The sequence below is a fragment of the Macrotis lagotis genome, chromosome 1, assembly GCF_037893015.1.
Source record: "Macrotis lagotis isolate mMagLag1 chromosome 1, bilby.v1.9.chrom.fasta, whole genome shotgun sequence".
Lineage (NCBI taxonomy): Eukaryota > Metazoa > Chordata > Mammalia > Peramelemorphia > Peramelidae > Macrotis > Macrotis lagotis.
Genome location: NC_133658.1, coordinates 82,507,918 through 82,525,121, shown reverse-complemented (window position 1 = coordinate 82,525,121; position 17,204 = coordinate 82,507,918). Strand labels below are relative to the sequence as shown.

At 37.0% G+C, this 17,204-nt stretch overlaps 1 protein-coding gene and 1 long non-coding RNA gene across 4 annotated transcripts in view; one reads left to right on the top strand and one right to left on the bottom strand.

Moving 5' to 3' along the window:
- WWOX (WW domain containing oxidoreductase) overlaps positions 1–17,204 on the bottom strand; it is a 1,413,871-nt gene that overhangs the window by 553,708 nt on the left and 842,959 nt on the right. The gene's annotated exons all lie outside the window — the stretch shown is intronic.
- LOC141500560 (uncharacterized) lies at positions 114–16,132 on the top strand. The gene is made up of 3 exons (XR_012471965.1): positions 114–312; positions 478–653; positions 15,772–16,132. It is a non-coding gene; the product is annotated as an uncharacterized LOC141500560 (long non-coding RNA).

The following is a 17,204-nucleotide window of genomic DNA, read 5'->3' as shown; positions in this document are numbered from 1 at the left end:
ATTTCTAAAGAATGATAATGCTTGCCTAATAATCAAATTGCTAGGACAACACAGCAATGTTCTAGTGGAATTACACAATAGGCAAAATGTTTATAGTGCTTTCCAAAAAAAAGTACAAGTATTACATGGGAAAACTGAGATGTTGAGAGGTTCATTCATTTGTCCAGACTCACAGATTTAAGAAGCTGGGTCTGTAATATGTTTTTTGTTTGCGGTGGTTTTTTTTTTTTTTTTTTTTTAGTTCTACATCCAGTCTCATCATATTCCAACATAGTCTCAGCTCAGTTGTCAAGCCAATTTTCTAAAGCATAGGTATGATTGTGTCACCTGCTCAGTAAGCTCCAGGGTCAACTGAACTCTGGTATACAACAGTTACGACTCTTCAAACTCCTTCCCCTTCCCATCTTTCAAATCTTCTTACCCAGAATTTTGCTCTCCACACTCCATAACCTTCACTGTTTCTTTCTCATGACTAAGCATCCACCACGTCTGGGCCTTTTCTCTTGCCATTAGCCATACCCACAATACTTCACTACCAGGCTTCCTGCAAGACTTGGTTGGAATCCTACACCAAGCGGTTGGCTTTTCCTGCTCCTCTGAGCTGCTTGTTTTTCCCTTCTGAGAAGATCTACCATCCGATTTATAGATATTTTGTAAGTACCTCATTATTCACTCACCACCTCCCTTCTTGAAAAATGAGTTCCTTGAGGGAAAATATTATGGGGATTTTTTTTTTGGCGGGGGAAGAGGATGGTAATTTTTATATCCCCAATTTAGGAAACTTAATGGTTGACTGAATGACTCAGATTAGTATTCCCCTCCCCCCATAAGTCACAGTACCTCACAATGCAAAGTTTCTACTTTGATATTGTTTCACCAGCTTTCCCACTGTTTCCTAAAAGATACGGGGAGGATCAAGATGACCCTAGAGAAATTCTTCAGAGCCTGGGACAAGGCACCATCCTTACTCTTTGTATACTGGTCTATGTAGATCAGAGACGTATAGCTAGAATCAGGATTTCTAACCCTGGAGACCTACAGGAACAAGCTGACAGTTTCAGTGAACATTAAGCATTTGAGTGTTCATTTCTTTCAGTTCGGAGGCAGAGAGATGGAGCTGAGGGGAGACCCAGCAGAGTCAAGGCCAGAAGACCTAAGATCAAACCCCAATCCTGCCTCTTTTTAACCCAAGGGAGCCATTTAGTCCCTCTGAGTCTAGTTCTTCATCTGTAAAACAACCCCCTGAATAAATGGCAGCTCTGTGATTCAAACCCAAGTCTACTACCTTCAGTCCAGAGCTCTTTAACATGAAATGGAAGAGCAGAAAGGGGAAGGGAGGGGAGAGGGAAATGTGGGTCAAAACAACTTCACTTATTTTTCAATTCTCAAATGCCTATTCAAAGTCCAGCCAAGCCAGGGCTATCAAACTTGCTGACCTTGTGATGACCCTCATTCAGATACGATTCTATTTACAGACATGTGATACTTGTGAAATTTGGCCTCAGTTATACTAACCTCTCTTTTACACTGGATATTTCATCCCCCCAAATAGTACCCAGCTGGGCACTACCACGAAGCTTCCCATCTTAATATCCTGAAAACGGAGGAGGTGGAGAGTCAATCACTATTATTAATAGACAACCGCAGGCACAAGACAGTTTGCTAACGGAATGAGCCTTCTCCCAAACATATAACAAATAGTTTTCGCCCTTTGCTCAATCCCTCCCAAGCGTCCCTGACCCCCCCACCCCCCCCCAAAGTTTCACTTTCAGGAGAGATTTATTACAGGGCTGTCAACACAATAGTACATTTACGGAAAAGATAGAAATAAGGAACACCTTACAAGAAGATACTGTGGCCAGAGCTAAGTCATAAATGTTTGATAAGGAATGAGCAAGCCCAGACAAATACCTGTTCAATCGCACTTTGTATTAGGCAGATAAAGTCATACAGGAAATCAATGTGATGTATTGAAAGGAAGAAACAGCCCAGCTTGGGGATCAGGATGTGTGCTATTATAAATTGGTTGCTGCGTATAAATACTTTGAAGAGAGAGATCAACATTTTCTTGTTTACTTATTTTGGGGAGGGCAAGAAGGTAAAAGGCTGGGCTGATAACTCTCTCAATTTGTCAATCTGTGGATGAGTACATGGGATGCACTGGAGAATTTCATTGTTTCAGTCTTTGCTTCAGAGAGATACAGATGGTCAGAGCTAAGGGGCAATGCCACACAAAATATCAGAGTTGTGAGGAACTTGGAACACAAAATGGGCATATTCCGGCAGAACCTAGAGGAGAATCTAAGAGATCATCTAGACCAGTCCCTTACTTTGACAGTTGAAAAGCGAGTTCTCCCTTTTTCCAAAAGGGAGTTGTATAAAGTCACAAAGGCAGTGACAGAGCCAGAATTGGCTCTTCTTTTGTTTGTTTGTTTTTTGGTGAGGCAATGGGGATAAGTGATGTGCCCTTGGTCATGCAGCTAATTACTATCAAGTGTCCGAGGCCAAGTTTGGTCTCAGGTTCTACCTATGGGTCCAGTACTCTTCCAATTATTCCACATTGCTGAAGTAAAAGAATCGGGGTTTGCCCAAAAAGCCAAAGCAGGACCTGGGGGGGGGGAGTTAACAAGCAGTTAATTATTGAATGGATCTAAGGAGAAGCTTTCTAAATCCTAAAGATGGGGAGCGTTCAATGGGCTGCTTCGGGAGAGAGTGGGTCTTCTTCACTGGAGTTTTTCAAGTCAGCATTATATTGGAGAGGATTTTTGTCTTTTAGGTAGGAGTTAGGATCTAAGATTTTGTGATTCTATAAGGATCTTTGTAGAACTGCAAGTTCTCTTTAGTCAACTGTGAAGATGATTCAGTGAAGTATGCTGATGACAGTTGATCACATTGTGATAGACAATAGTAAAATATCTCTAAAGACTTCCTAATGACAAATCTTCAAAAAACATAAATACTGTGAACACATCTAGTGCAAGTGATGCACTTGTCTGAAATGAAATAACTCTTATCTCCCATTCAACTCTCACAACATTTATAATGTGTCTTCTGTGTTAGAATCTATATCAAGAAATTTTTATTAAAGATAAAAATGAAAACAAGTACTCTCCTGAAGATGTTTATATCCTACACATCATCCAGTGAGTTAGATGTAGAATTATTAGCCAGGTCTTCTCCCATTCAATTTAACACATTTGTTATCCCTTAGACTACTCCAAGAATCAACACCCTCAAAAGTGAAGTGTCATAAGAAAGGAGCTAGAACAACAGACTTCAATATATATATTTATTAAGCAGCTACTGATGGCTGCCTACCATATTAGAGGACTAGGGAAATAAGCACAAAAGTTAAAAAAACATTTCTGTCATAGAAACTTCTATTCCAATAATAAAATGTAACATATTTATACATATATATGAATATACAGGATATGCACACAATGATCATGGAGCAGCACAAACAGTTCAGACACTTTAAAAAAGGCCTCTTGAAGATGATATTTGAGTTAAGTCTTGAAGGGAACTAGAGGCTTTAAGAATTGGAGGTGAGAAAAGGTAAACAGGAAAGACTTTGCAGAGATGGGAGGAGAAATGCCACGAAGGAGGAAGAACCAAAGAATGAGTGAAAGAGAGTAATAGATAACTAGCTGAGAAAGGTAGTTGAATACTGGAGGAAGAAGGGCTTCAAATCCCAGACAGAGGATTTCTATTTTACATTACACACAATGGAAGAGATTTTCACAGCTGAACTGTGCTCTAGAAATATCAATTTGGTAGACTTGGAGGTTGTATTGGAAAGGAGAGAGACTGGGCACAGGGAAATCAATTAGTAGGTCATTACAATATTCAGATGAAGATGGATAAGAGCCTGCACTAGGGTCATTATAGTGTTGGTAGAGACAAGCAGGAGAGATATTAAGAAGACAGAACAAAGATGATCTGTCAGCTGATTGGATATGAAAAGAAATGGAGAGTAGAGTCATGGATGATTTAGATTGTGAATCTAGATGAATGGAATAATAACAATATTAGGTATTTTTGTGAAGTATAGCATACTGGCATGTAGTTATTTCTGGTCTATCTCCTCACCTTGATGGAGAAGCAGAGCTGAATCCTCAGGCTTTGGCTATCTCATGATGGCATGATGGCAGATGATCTTTAATTCAACCACTTTTTCATCTTTTTTATGCTTTTTCTCGCTGGAGATTAACTAAGCAACTTCCCTATTACAACAATTAGCTCACCTTTTAGGTCAGGAACAATATGAAGACCCTTAGATACAAGTAGTCTCCACACTGCTGATTTATGGAGTTTGTATCAATAAAAAGTTTGTATAAAATAAAAAGCAGTACAATCACAATTGTTCTGAGCTTCCAATTTGAAAAAAAAATCCTATCATAGAAACAGAATTTTGGCTTTCTTTCCTATTTCTTTTAGCTACAGCAAATCCCTCTTTTCTCTATAGATGAATGATGATAAGGATAGAGAAAATATTTAGGTAAAATAGATGATCAGAGTATATATTATTATAATGTCTGTTATGGGATAGCCCTGGGGAAAATTTGGGGAAAGAACAGATGTTTTTCAGTCTTTGAAAAGCTGAGTAAAATCAGTAGTTTCAGCTTGAGGTAGCGAGGTAGTCTAGTGGATAAATGGCTTGGATTTGGTATCAAAAAGGTCTCAATTCAAATGTAAGCTCAGACATTTAATATCTATGTGACTCTGGATAAGCCACTTCATTTTTGTATGCCTCAGTTGTCTCATCTATATAATAATAACACCTACCTCTCAGGGTTGTTATGAGGACAAAATGAAATATTTGTAAAGTGCTTGCAATTCTTAAAGCACTATATAATTGCTAGGTATGCTGTTGCTGCAACTATACAGCACCAAACTACAAACCAGGTGTGCCAGTCTCCTTCCTCTGCCATAGCACCCCCTTCCTTTCAGTTTTTACCTCTGTGTCACTACTTTCTAGTTTCATTTGCAAATTCCCAGGTAGGATGGGAATGCTTTCTCCTACTCCTTCCTATCTGCCTGCTCCCTGACAAGCATCCCGGTCTCCTTTAAAATTGCTGGGTATTAAACAAATCCCCCTTTGAATTCAAACATCATCAGTTTGAATTGCTCAAAGGGCAGTGAGAGAATACATTCCTTTTCTGAACTACAACAGAAAAAGAAAGAAAGGAGGAAGTGTGAGTTTATAGGGAAAGAAAATTAGTTCTGTTTTAGACCATACTGAGTCTGAGATGCTTATGAAATATCCAGATTGAGAGATCAGATAGACTATTGCAGATGTCAATCTGGAGTGCACCCCCCCCCCGCCCCTTCTCTCTTGGTGATTTTCTTTTCTTTCTTCTTATTCTTCCTTCCCTAGCCCTCACTCTTCTTCCTTCTCCCCTTCCCTTCTTTCTTCCCCCTCCTATGCCTTCAGAGACACATAAAGACCCACATGTATTTATATAAATATATATATGCACACATATAACTATGTATAAATGTATAACAGAACACAAAATGAAAGAACCAAAAAGGATTTTAGAATATAAACCAAACATAGTACAAGATGGAAGTGGCCGCAGTATTAGTCTAATTCAACTACCTGACTTCGACACAATGTAGAAATCTTCTCTGGTATGTAGTTATCTGGTATGTAGTAATAGTCTTCCTTCAAAATTTCTAGCGATGAGGATGGGAGACAATATGGTTCAGAACATCTCTAAATCACTATATAAATGCCAGTGTATCTTACCAATATTTTTTTGGCAAGACAATGGGGTTAAGTGCTTTGCCCAAGGCCACACAGCTAGATAATTAATAAATGACTGAGGCCGGATTTGAATTCAGGTACTCCTGACTCCAGGGTCAGTGTCCTATCTACTATGCTACCTAGCCACCCCTATCTTACCAGTTTTATTATTATTATGACTATTCAGAGCTTACTATCTATCCAAGTAGTTAATTACATTGTTGGATAGATCTACAGTCATAGAATCTTACAATTAGAATACAGATAACCTCAAAGGACATTTAATTTTACATTTACCTAAAAATGAATCCATTCTAAAATGTCCCTACAAAGTAGGCTGTTAGTTCTCATTTAACAGTCTCTGGTGACAGGGAATTTACTACCTTGAGATGTAGCTAATTCTGATGGTTTTTCAAGGCTCTAAAAATCAAGAAAATTTTCATTCCTTAAAAAGGAAATTTCCTTTTCTTCATCTCCTCCTTCAATCTCATTCATAGTTACTTTTGGTTCTATTATCGGGTTCCAGTAGAATGGTTTCAATTACTGTTGGCCCTTCCAGGCCTCCAAATATATGAGTGATAATACCCCCCCTTAATTTTTCTGTAGAAATTTTTTTTTTTAGGTTTGCAAGGCAATGGGGTTAAGTGGCTTGCCCAAGGCCACACCGTAGGTAATTATTAAGTGCCTGAGGCTGGATTTGAACTCAGGTACTCCTGACTCCAGGGTCAGTGCTCTATCCACTGCGCCACCTAGCTGCCCCTAGAAATGTATTTTTAAATGCCCTTTCTTTTACAAATACACATGACATATTTAACCAGTCATAGATGTAGTATTTGTGATAAGACAGCAGGCACAGAAGACCATTGTTTGTAGAATATAAAAAAGCAACACAGGGACTGAAATCACAGGGACTGAGGATGATATAAAAACTCTCATAAACCTATAGCATACATTGGAAGATAAATGAGAACTTTAAAAATTTACATTAAAATATCATTCTCTATCTCTGACATGTAGGTTTTAATTCTAAAATGGTCATAGACATCAATCATGTCATTTTTCAAATATTATTGAGTACTCAAGAAATGTGAGGAAAGGTTTCCATTTTTGAAACTAAAAGTTTTCTGGAAGTTGGGCTATATTTAGGTGATGAAGGTATAATTTGCATTTATCTTCTGAATGGGTAGTAACATTTCTTTATGGCACAGATTGGAAGAAATTTTATCAATGTTGGTTTCACATGAACATATTAATTAGAAGAAATCTTCGAGATTTCAGGTCTATTTCCTCTTTTTACTGAGAAGAGAACTGAAGCATGGCAAGGGAAATGCAACCTTCCATGGGTCACAGAGCACTGAAAGCAGAGCTCAGACCACAGCCTTCATCCCAAACTAGCTCAAGCAATTTATATTCTAACTTACAGGTAACTAACTACTTTACATTTATATAATGTTTTAAGACTTATATACAAGCTTTGCCGTAACAGTCAGTCCTGTAAAGGCAACGTGTTTATCATCATCATCATTATTATTATTATTATTATTATTATTATTATTTATCATTCCTATTTTTTAGATGAGGCCTTGGAAGTTTGGACATTAAGAAATTTCCTCATGTCACACAGCTGAATACAGATCTTCTCACTCCATGTCTAGGGTTCTTATTACAAACCACATTCTCTGGTCTAAAATTTCTTCCAGTTTTGATACTGTATGCTCTGTGTCCTAATTAATTTTCTAGCTCTAAAATTCTCTATTCATTTTTAAGTTAAGATTTTTGTGTGCTAATGCTCTGCATATTAAGGTTGCTTCTCATCTTGCAATTCATGTCCTAACATACTATGTGAAAGGCTCTTTCTATTCCTCACATCTCAAATTCTAGTGTTCTAATATTTGAGTCTCAAAGGTTTCCTTTCAGTTCTTCCACCTGATGTCCTTTGCCCTGTTTAGTTTAAATCTTTTTCACAATCCTGATATTCTATGGTCTTTAATATAGCTTTCTAAGCCCCTTTTCCTGTCTTATAATATGTCATATTCTAAAGTTCCTTCCAGTTTTAACATTTATCATGTATTCTCTTCTTTCTATCCTTCCTTCTTTTTCTGCATAGAAAGCCTAATGCCAAGGAAGAATGACTGGAACATAAGACATTTTGCTATAGACAAAATAGCTGGCTTAATATCTTTCTGGGAAATGAGGAGCTGTGAAGCTAGTTGCTTCAAATTTGTTAACTTTGAAGCCCAACATGCACCAAAACTCAGAAAAGGAGCTGATGGGAAAAGTCAGGAAGAGAAATGTTGCTACCATTCAGAAGATAAATGCAAATTATACCTACATCACCTAAATATAGCCCAACTTCCAAAAAAGACTTTGCAGCCCAGATTTGCTTATGCTCGTTTGGTGATAACCCTTCACAGTACAACATATCAGAAAATTCTATAATAGGAACCACAGCCAGGAAACAGTAAATAATTAATCGCCCTCCCTCCCAGCCCCTTGCATTTCTGTTGATATAAATGACCGTATAATTCCAAACCCAATTATCACTACTTAGCCATTCCATTTTGTAGTTAAAATCCCACAAAATTAAAGTGCATCAATTGTTAATGGTAATAGACCAGACAAGGATTAAAGATTATTTTAATGTTTATTTCCTGTCAAGAGATCTTTGGGCAGGAAACAACACAGACAAAAGACTGGACCTTCAGATGATATTCATATATTTAAATATCTAACTTCTGAAAACATTATGGATATAATTACTTGTTTAATTTACTTGTTCCCTCAAGATACCGGCTGAGTTGCTCATGCCAACTTGATTACAGCAAGTTCTCAGAAAGGAAAGGAATTACTCTTTAACATTGTGCATATTGTTTAATCTTCAGAAATCCAATCAACACATATTTATTTGCTCAGTGGCTACTGTGTATCATGATGATTGCTACTTGTAGCATGCCTATGGCATAATTGGAATTATGAATGTACAAATAAGTGAGTATAAGACATTCTAGGTATATCCTGAAGGGCAGATTTGACTTGCTGACACTTAAAAAGAGAACCTTGTGTCAAATGGTGAGAAAATGAAAATATATGATGGGTTTGAGAAGGCAGCACAATAGAAACAAAGATAAAGCAATCCAAAAGTATAGGTTCTGGGTTCAAATCTCAGATCCACTACTTACTATCAAGATGACCTTAGGCAAATCAATTAATAATAATAATAATAATAATAATAATAATAATAATAATAATAATAATCCATGGATGTGGCACCAAAAAAAGGCCTCAGTTCTGAGCTTCAGTTTTCTCACCTATAAAATGAAGGCTTGTATTAGATAATCTCTAAGATGCTTTTAGTTTTACATACTTTAACAGACAATGATGAAAAGGCATAAAAGCAACTTGAAGGCTATACATGCCTGGAATGGAAGAGTAGATTGTGTGGTAGAGCAAAAGATAATAGATATGCTGGTGGTGTGTTGTGTTACTGTCCACAAAATAAATTAAAAGAATGGTAGGAAAGAATCCACAGCATATTGTGTGCTTCTTACATTGAGGATTTATGGACAGAGAGAGAAAGAAGAATTACAAAGAATAAAAGAGGGACCTGTAGTTAGGTAATAATCTGCTCCATTTTTGAGGGAAGAGTCACCTGGATGAGATAAAGGATCCAAAGACCGAAGGTCACATTTCTGTTCTAAATCTTATAAAGCAGCTTACTCCAAACAGTAAAGTCAGTATGACATAGGTTGAAATCCCATTTCTGACACATACTGGGTATGGGAGCCTTGGAAGGTCACTTACTTCTGGCAATTCACTAAGAATCTAAGCTTCCGAGGAGAAGCTGATCTTCCTCTCCTGGGATATCCCGATGCTACTTAAGTCACAGGTCCAATTCCTATGCCTGTATTGTCATGACAGCCTGCCTGCAAATAGGAGTCAGAAGACCTGGGTGCCAATCCCTGCTCCCTCCATTCCTTCTGATGGGCATTGATGGTTGGTTCCTCAAACTTCCATGGTATAAGGTAGATGTGTGCTCCTGGTGAAGCAACTTTCATGTTTCCATTGTTAGATGAGCTTCCTTATTATAAGATTCAGATGCAAAGGAAAGCTCCTAAGAAGAGCTAGAGCTAGCATTTATATATTATTATCAGGGTTATCATTTATTATTAAAACTACATGCTGTCAGAAGCTATGAGGTCAAAAATTGAAAATTTCTACTTTATCTTGGCAATGCTGGCTCTTACTAGCTATGTGACTTGGGAAAGTCATATTTTCCCTCCAGGTCTCAGTTTCCATATGTGAAGAAAAATGAAGGGTTTTAGATTAGTTTATGTTAAATTCCATTGCTCTTCCACATCCTATGACCTTAAAAATCATCACTCTCCCTTCATATGTCCAATGATTCATTCCACCCCACTCCACTCTTAGAGTGGAACTATTTTCACTCAATAGTGATTTATATGATGGCTGATTGCATTCAAGCTGACATATATGGGTATTTAAGAGTCTAATTCAATCATTATAGCTTTTCTGTACGCACAGAAGAACCACATCCTTCCGGCATCTCTGGGCTTTTGGATTCATTTGCCTCCTGTGTTTAAATATTCTTCTTCTCCACACACATTAAATAGGGCAATTTAAGCCAAAAAGAGGTGTGTGAGAAGTAGTACATTGGTGCTTCCAAAGGAAGAAAGCTTTGCAGCCCTCTCATCTGAACTTATGATTGCTTGGCACCTGTGCACAGGGGCAATGCTCCAACCTGGTGGTGAACATGATATTTGAACAGATGGGTAAAGGTATTAGCAGTCAAGGGACTATCAATTGAGGGTGTTAAGGAAAGAATTTCTAAAAGGGTAAAGCCAAATATCTGTCAGTTCTAGACTTACAAGCCTCTCGATTTCAAGATGCCATGGCACCACTGGTATTCTGAATACAGTCACCTCCCAGAAGTCCTTCTGGATTCCCCCCTTCTCCCTTTCAGTTTCCCTGTCCTGGGTCAGAAACAACTTCTTCCTCATGATTCCACAAAGCACTTAGTAGGGCTGGCTAGTACACAGAGATGAAAATATGATATCAATTTTCCTATATAATCACAGAAACTCCCATGTTAGAAGGGAGCACAGAGGTCATCTAGTCTAACTGGACCTGAACAGGAATACCCTCTACCACTGAAACTCTCAATCTTTTTTGTGTCCTGGACCCCTTTATCAGTCTAGTGAAGTCCATAGAATCCTTCTGAGAATAATGCTTTTAAATGCATAAAATAAAATGCATAAGATTTCAAAGGAAATGAATTCTCTTAAATGTAGTTATTAAAATACATTTAGAAAGTTCATATATCCTATATTAAGAATCACTGGTCTATAGCATTCATGATTAGTGGTCATCCATCCTGGCAGAAGGATATCCAGTGAGGGAATTCTCTACCTCCAGAGGTAGTCCACTCTCTCTTAGAGAAACCTCTAATTGCTGGGAAGCTGTTCTTTATATCGAGAAAAGCTCCCTGGTCTATCTGACTGACAGAAAAATAAGCTATAAAAGACAAAAAGGTATTTCACAACTTTGAGAGGACACATGAGGCAAAAGAAAAAAACACTGGACTATTAAAAGAATCTGGTTTCAAATTCTAGGTATGAATGTACCACATTACTTTGGAAGTTTTAGATGCTCACAAATCACTGGCTGAGAGTCACTGAGATAGGACTAATTAATTGGTTTCTGGACTTCATTTTACTGGACAAACATGAAATTATCAATTGGTTTAGAATCCAGGTTCTGGCACTTACTCAAGGGTGGTGCCAGGCAATGGCTCTTCAATTCTCTGAGTTTCTGTACAATGGGCATAAGATATGGGAGATAGCAGAAGGGCTCTCCTTAAAATGAGTTAGGGAATGGCTCTATGGAAAGAGCAAAAGGATGTCACCTGTACTTTTGTACACATTGATAAATTATATCTTATTTGTCTTTGTTTTAACTCTATAAGATCTGAGTTCTCTGATGGTAAGGATTGTGTTTTATCTCTCAAATCCTTACTTCAATGCCAATGAGGAGCTCTATTATAGATAAGGCATCAATAAAGGTAAATAAAGGCTTGGTGAGTTGAAATGAGCAAAATGAAATATTCCTTTTCTCCTCTATGTTAATTTGGCCACATGCTACATGAAGTAAGATCTAAAAACCAACCATTTCCATTTGCTCTTTATCTAGGCAACTCCCTCACAAAATTCAAAGTTGAGCATTTGTCGGCTGGCAGAGATTTGTGAGCATGGGTAGACATGGTTTGGAAACCTATTCCATAACCTTTCACCATGCATAAAATTTACTGTGAATAGAATTCCTAAAAGTCCATGTTCGCCTCTGATTTAAAACTATTAAATCTGGCTTCCCAAGAACACTTCCATTATAATAAATACATCACTATGACAACATATGCTAATTAGATGAATTCAAAGAACAGATTGAACAACCTATACATGAAAAATGCATTTGCACATGAGTATCACAGATTCATTACATTGGAAGTTTTTTATTCAAGTTAAGTCAGAGATCTTGAACAAAGCATTTTATGAAGAGGGCCTGCATCATGGTAGTTATAATGGCAGACAATTGTATCATGATACATACAAATTCCAAAGTTGAGTGGTAGCATGGGTTTGTGACCAGATGACAAAGACTCAAGTTCTAACTCCAATGCTAATTGGCTTTTTGATCTTAAGCAAACCATTTAAACTCTTTAATGCCAAGTTTTCTTACATGTAAAATGGGACTGATAATACTTGGACTTTATAAGGTTATTGCGAGAAAATCATTTTGTAAAATTTAAAAGGTTATGCAAATTAGAATCCCTATTTTTATTAATAATAATAATTATTATGAGAAAATTCTACCTTTAATCATTGGACATATAAGTAATCTCCCTAACATATGGAATTAATTTCTTTTTCTGGACAAACAATTGCTTTGTGGATTTTGGAGAATAGAGAATGACAAACAATGTTTGTATATGAATGTGATTTCAATTTGTATGTTTGTCTTCTATGCACATATGAGCTAGGATATTAAGTATAGGATGAAAGTATCACTGGAAGAGCACATAGTCTAATTTCCTCTATAAAATTTCTTAAGAAGTGGCCATCTAGTCTCTGTTTGAAGAATTCTAGCCACACTTACAATCATCAAATACTTTATTACTTTAGGGAAAAAGTGATGATATGTTTAAAGCATTTCCATACTCCATTTTCTTTATTACTTCAAAAACTCCACTTTCTTTACTTCTTCATTGTAAAAAAGAAACAAAAAAAACCAAAACCATACAATATGAAAAAAATAGTATTTTCAAACTTGATGTTAAAAAAAACTTGGGATGGGATTTAAATTCTGACATTTACTAGTCTGGCAATCATAGACAAGTCATTTTATATCACTGAGTCTCAGTTGTCTTCTCCATAAAATGGAACGAATAGATCTTTTACTTCTTACCTGAAAGGGTTATTGTGAAGGAAGAGTATTTGGAAACTAGGACACATGATTTGCATGTCAAACATGAGGTCAAAAATAATGGGATGATCCAGTGGTCAAACTATTCAAACAATAAATACAGGTTTATCAACCTTGGATTTGCTGTCCTTGGTTTTGATGAGCAACACCATGTCTGAATATGAGAGACATAAAGGAGAAGCTGATACTTAAAGTAACTGATTAGGAAGTCAAAATAAATTTACTCCTATTCAAAGAGACTTGTTTACACATATACTTATTTTGGAGGGAAAAAAATCAGACGATTCTAAGAAGCACTATTCTGAGTGGCTGGCTGATACAGATTCTCCATAAAATGGAGTATCTGACAAAAAGAGTGTTTCATTAGACTGATTATTTAAGGTCCTCCAGAAGCCCCAGATAATTATTTTTTTCCAAAAATCTGTGATTTAATCAGTGAGAAGACTTCTCTAGATCTTCTGGAAGATCTCCTCCCTTTAAAAGGCAGTGTTCATGTATTGTTGTTCCCAAAACCATACATTTCTTGGTGGAAAAGAATACCATATTATATCTGGTAATATGCCTCGCTAACACTGAATTATGGTGGTCCTCACACACACAGAATTCTCTGATGGCCCAGCACATGTAACATATCTAACTAAAGAAGAACAACTTTCAGGGGTAGCTAGATGGCACAGTGAATAGAGCACCACCAGCCCTGGAGTAAGGAGGATCTGAGTTCAAATGTGACTTCAGACACTTACTACTTACCTAGCTTGTGCGACCTTGGGCAAGTCACTTAACCCTATTGCCTTGCAAAAACCTAAAAAGCAGATTAAGAACAACTTTTCCTCTGATGCCCTAACTGATGACAACTTCAAAGTTACTATAAAATCATGACAGAGGCCCCAGAGAAAGGCTTCAGGGTAGGACAATGATCCATATTCTTAATCCTTCAGAAGCAGGCTGCCATACAGCTATGTAAATTTCTGTAATGGTATATGTGAATCACAAAGGAAATAACATTTTGACTCATTTGAAGCCTAATTTATCCCAATCCTATATGGAAATGATGTGTTCACCCACTTTCCAACACTGTTCTCACCTATGTGATTTTCTCACAAGCATTATTTTAGCTAAGGTAATAAATACCTTTGAATGAATCAGTGTTAATGAGGTAAAAACATGCAAAAAATGCAACAAAAGTAATGAAAAAGCAATACAATAAGTCACAGCAAAGGAAAAGGCATGATATTTCTGAAAATTATTGCTTTACTTTTCTTCTTTTAAAAGTTAAAAATATGAAAACAATGTCATTACCTTACCCTCCCGCAAAAAAGAACCTTTTGGTGCTTTCAATTTGGGAAGTAGCATGAAAGAATAGCATGATATTTTCCCATACTTGTCTTTCTTGATAAAGAACAGTTTTGAGGCATGATACAAATTATTAATTAGTAGTGTGAGTGTTATTGTGCCTATTTAACTGATGAGGAAATATAAGCTCAGAAATTTCAAAAGCATAAGGATGGTGTAGTAGGCAGAGCAGTGGAACTGGCATTAGAAGACTTGAGGTACAGTCAAAGGCTGCCCCTTACAAGTTAGTCAACCATGACCAACTCACTTCCTTCCTCTGGGCTTGAGAAGGAAGAAAGGATTTGATGAGATGATCTCTAAGGTTCCTTCCTTCAGGTTCCATAAATTTTGTGATTTTTTTTTTTCCTGAGCTAAGATTTTAACTCAGGGCTTCCAACTCTAAGATCAGAGTTCTTTTCTGTTGCACCAAATCGGTATTCATCCATAGAATTGGCCAAAACCCTTTATAGGAAAAGGATATGTAATATTATTATATTATGAGTTATTAAATTATGAATAAAATATATTTTAAATATAACATTTTACAATATGTGCTGTCAGACAGGAATTTTCTAATTATGGATTTAATATCATGAAATTATTTTGGTTTGTTTCTTGTCCCTAATGCTAACCCATAACTACAATAGTAGTGAATGCTTATAAAACACTCTACATATTTATGTCATTCAAACCCTATGACAACTTTGTATGGTGAGTGCAAAAGTTATGATTACCTCCAATCCTACAGATTAGAAAGGTCCCAGAGCTAACCAGAGGCAGGGGGTTGAGTTCAAATGTTCCTCACTCAAAGAAGGGAGGGAACAAACTTTAATAAATACCTATGATAGCCTGGCATTATGTGAAGCACTTTACAATTATCTCACGGGATTCTCACAACTCAGCAAGGTTGGTACTATTATTATCCTTACTTCACAGATGAGAAAACTGAGGCAGACACAGGGTCCTGCCCTGGTCACAGAGGCATAAGTGTGTCAGGCTGTGTTTGAACTCGTCTCATCCTGATGGCAGCCTAGTGCTCTCTGTCTCCTAGCAGCTGCTTCCTTTTACAGCTTGCTGTTTCTCACTAATTACCTTTATTTACCTTTTATTTTTCTATTCAGTCTCTCTTAACCTTCCCTGAAAACAATCACTGTAATCTGTCTATTTTGTTTTTCTTTGTTTCTAAACAGCTCACCTAGTGCCAGTGTCTTTTGGAGAAAGACCTGTATTCACTGAAATTTCTGCTTCCCAACACATTTTCTGGCCCCAGAAGGTCTCTGATAAATGAAAAAGAAGATGACTAAGAAGAAAATAGAGTCCTTATTTGAATCCTCTGAATCAGCAAATAGATCTTTGCTCTTTCTGAATGTACACCCTAAACTAGGAGGACATGTGGTGCTGTGTTTCCCCTCTAGCATCTGGTGATTGAACAAATCACTGTCCCTCTCTGAGCCTTGGCATTCAAAGTCACCTCGCCCGGGAGAAGGGGAGTTCAGGGAATGGTTCCCTGCATTCTGAATGCAAGTCAGTTTCTACTATAAAATGCTATCAGTCATCCAATATAAAGCTTGTGGTGAAGGAAAGATTCTTTAGAAGACTGGGGTCATGGTTTCATTCTCTGAATTTTCTTCCATACTTATCATAATCCTTACAATTAGCATTTATAGGGTTCCTTAAGTTTTGCAAAATACATCTGTGCACTCCCTTTGCATCCTCACAACAACCCTGAAATTGTTATTTCTCCTATCATCCAAACAATTGTAGAATCGGGGCCAGAAAAAATGGTGAATCCTTTGGTTAGAGGTATCAGGACAGAAAATAAGTATTTTCCAGTATGGCTTCTAGGTAAATATTAGGGAATTTAATAGTATGCAATTTGAACATTGTATGCTAGTAAGGACACTGAGAGGCTGGATCACAGAGACTGGCCCAAGCTGGGCAGAGAACTTACAGGGGTAGTTTGAGTCTGGAGAGACAGAGACAGAAAAAGTAGGATTGCCAAGAAAACTTCCTAACTTTCAGTGGTGTCTAAAATAGTTAGGGGTTATCCGAATACAAAAAGGGTTCTTCCTCAGTGAAGAGCTGTAATTGAAAGTCTAAATCTTTTATGGCAGACTTTATAGAAACGTTCTCTTGGAGGTTTCATTGCATTTAGTTCCACTTGAGGTCCCTTTTAGCCCAGAAATCTGAAGAATTTTCTTCTCGCTGAAGAAAAGAAATACTTATCAGGACATTGTTCTGAGATCTTCTCTTTTATAATAATAGTTGGTATTTATTTGGCAATTAAACGTTTGCACAAGGCTTTAAAAATGTGAGCAGGATTTAAGCATGTCTGCTCTTGTTTGCTTGGAGCCCACTGAGTCTCTTAGCACATGGATTGGGATAGACTCCCTGATTGGCTTCCTGCATCTTTAAAAGTGGTGAGCCCCATTTCTAAAATATATAGAGAATTGAATCAAATTTGTAAGGTTATATAAGTGATTCTCCAATTGATAAATGATCAAAGGATATGAACAGGTAGTTTTCAAATTAAGATATTAAACCTCTACATAATCATATGAAAAATGCTCCTAATCTTTTTTTTTATTAGAAATGAAAAATAAAACAACCATGAGGTAGCACC